Source organism: Lagenorhynchus albirostris, chromosome 9 (assembly GCF_949774975.1).
Source record: "Lagenorhynchus albirostris chromosome 9, mLagAlb1.1, whole genome shotgun sequence".
Classification (NCBI taxonomy): domain Eukaryota; kingdom Metazoa; phylum Chordata; class Mammalia; order Artiodactyla; family Delphinidae; genus Lagenorhynchus; species Lagenorhynchus albirostris.
In genome coordinates this window covers 51,255,740-51,258,954 of record NC_083103.1, presented here as the reverse complement: position 1 = coordinate 51,258,954, position 3,215 = coordinate 51,255,740, and positions in this window count along the sequence as shown.

Sequence of the window (3,215 nt, the reverse complement as noted above, 5' to 3'; positions counted from 1 at the left end):
TTACCCTGTGAGAAGCTTCAGGCTGAACTGAGCTCTATGCCACAGAGATGAATGGGACCACCTTGGTCCTTGTCCTTGAGGGCAGTAAATTGACAATGAACATCCAGTGTGAGCTGGCTGTGGGAGCTGAGTGGGCTCCTAACCTAACTGGGGGGTCAGAAGAGGCTTCCTGATGTCTGAATTAGGTCTTAAAGGATAGGCAGAATGCAATGTTATTCCTTTACTATTGGCTATTAGAATTAAATATTAGGATGGGCATTTGACATTCATCTACTGAATGTCAGGAGTGTGCTATTAGTTTTCTAGCACTCTTCCAAGCTGGCATAACAGGTTTATATATCAGCCTTCATCACAAATGGCAGAAACATCCATTTGCCCAATGTTGGGTCATTTACAAAACATTTTCACACTCCTGGTCTCATTTGCTGTCACAAAAAGCTCTTTGAGAATGCTTTGTTTATATCCACATATTCCTCTTGCTTTGTATCCTAGTCAAACTCAAAAATTTTAATTTTCCAACAAGATGAAGTGCAGGGACTTCCCAGGCGGTCCAGGGGTTAAGACTGCACTCCCAATGCAAGGGGCACACATTTGATCCCTAGTTGGGGAACTAAGATCCCAAATGCCATGTGGCTCAGCCAGAAAACAAACAACAGGATGAAGTGCAAAAGTTTTAAAATTAAATCAGATAATTTTGGAAATTATAATCATTCAAATTGCACTGAGAATTAAACCAGGGCCTGGTTTCTGTTCCTAACATGGCCAATATCTCCTTCTCTGGGTCTTAATTTCCTCTACTATAAAATGGCCATGTGAAGGAAATTTAGGCTGTAGGATTAAATGAGATAATGGATCTTAGACCCCAGCACAGCCCCTGGCTCATTAAAGATTGGTTCTCCTAACATGGTCTCTAACATCCATTTTCCTGCAATTCTGAGGCATTCTTAAAGTAATACTCCAGCCCACACTTGTGTGCCAAGGCTCCTTCCTAAAGAGGTGCTTTGAGAGAGAGAGCTCAAAGCCGGCTCATTAACATAGCTGGGACAAAACCATTTCACAGTCTGAGTCAATCAGATAGTAACAGGCAAAGGATAATGTTTTGACACTGTCATTTTGTCCCTGAGTTTGTTTTTGTTGGGTTGCAGAAAAAAAATTGGACTGGTAGAAATAACACAAAATAAAACTGACAATGGCTAAAACTACACGTGGTAAAAATTTCTTATGGATGGAAAAGCAAACTGAATGATCCCATCTTTGTTGGTAACATTGAACATTGCAAAGTTGACCCCTGGGAAAATTCCACTTGGTAGAAATAATCAACACAAAATAAAACTGCCAATGGCTCAAATTGCTTCCAAGAAAAGGTGGACTTTGTGGAGATAATGACTAGAAATTTCATGACAGCTGAAGCAATAATCAGTAAAAATCGATAAAGATAAAAGATAACAGATGAATCAAATCTTATAAAACTGATAGAGAAAAGGATATATCTTATGAAGTTTCAATTTAGAAAAAAGTCTAGGAAAGTCAGAAATTGTTTAACTGTGCTATATAGAAAATTTATCAAGAAATTAAATTGGCTTAATAGAGCAAATTCCTTAAATACTTTAATAAATTCATTAATAATAATATAATTCTGAGTAAAAAGTTTACATGCCAAGGATTAGATGCAGGGATTTGGAGAGAGAGTTCTCAAATTAGATGAAGGGTTGGATTGTAAGTGGCAATTTACAGTCTTCAAAGCACTTTCATACCCACTGTTTTATTGGACTCTCCTAATAACGTTATGAGGTGACACGCCAGGAATCATCCTTTCATTTTACAGACGTAAACATGAGGTTCAGAAAAAAAAAAATTAAGGGACTTACTAAAGGTCACCCAGCATGCTCACGGCAAGGTCTAATTTAGGATCTGATTACCATATTCCTAGTCTGGTAAGCTTCCTCATACCTATTCCCGTAGCTCAGATATGCTTTCCTCACTGGACAGATCCGTCCCTTTTAATTTTGATTGCCCATCTCCCACTGTCTGCCAGTTGGAGAAGTGGAGAAGAGGAGAAGGAATGAAGTGGGTTTAGAAGATGGGATGGTCAGTGCAACACTCAGAGAGGGGAAGGGACTTAGCCCACATTTCATAGGCACATTTCTTATTATTCTCAGAGAAGGGAGCAGAGGATATAGGAATTTTTTGGGGGAGGGGACCTGGAATTTTAAGACTGGGAGAATAGGATGAAAAATGAGGTAGTTTGAAAAAGACAGTGCCTGACGTATTTGGGGAAAATGAGTCATAAGGCATAGGAGTGTAATTAGATTTAGGTGGGGTGAGGCTGCTGAAGAGATTGCAGCAGGACTATGGACTAAATTAACCTTTGATTCAGGCAACCTGGGCTTTCTCTGATAGGCCTGTGCTTCTCCAGCGGGCTGGCTAGTGGAGCTCGAATGTTCTGGTGTTTTCTTGCAGAACGGTGAGGAATAATTACACAAAATCTAAAATACTGTAATTGAATACTGGATTTATGTTAAGTCACAGATCATCTGATACTATATTGTATATTCTAGAAGAGCTGGACACAGAAGGAAACAATTTTTTTTTTTTCACGTGCCATGTGGGATTTTAGTTCCCCCACCAGGGATGGAACCCGTGCCTTGTGCAGTGGAAGTGCGGCGTCTTAACCACTGGACCTTCAGGGAAGTCCCAGAAGGAAACAATTTTTAAGTGTAAGACTTATTTCTTCAGTCAATAGACAATGCTTTGTTTAAATATTGCTTTGTAGACCCTTTACAATAACTTTATTTCTCCCTCTTCATTCCTCTTCCCCACAGTGATCTCTGGCTCACAGATTAGAAACCATCGCTAGAAGAATTCAGACACAAGGAAAATCAGTATGCCTAAAATATATGTTCTAGGGAAGGTAGGACTTTGGCTTTAGTTTCAAGAATGAGTAGGAGAAAAGGAGGAAATGGGTGTGGAAAGACCAGAAGAAGGAAAAATTTGAGAAGAGACAATGAAAATTGAGAAAATCCTCCCTACTAACTTAATGTTCTTTTGTGAATTGTAAGTGACCACCATTATTTGTTTTACTTACTTTTATTTATTTATTTATTTGCGGTACGCGGGCCTCTCACCGTCGCAGCCCCTCCCGCTGCGGAGCACAGGCTCCGGACGCGCAGGCTCAGCGGCCATGGCTCACGGGCCCAGCCGCTCCGCGGCATGTG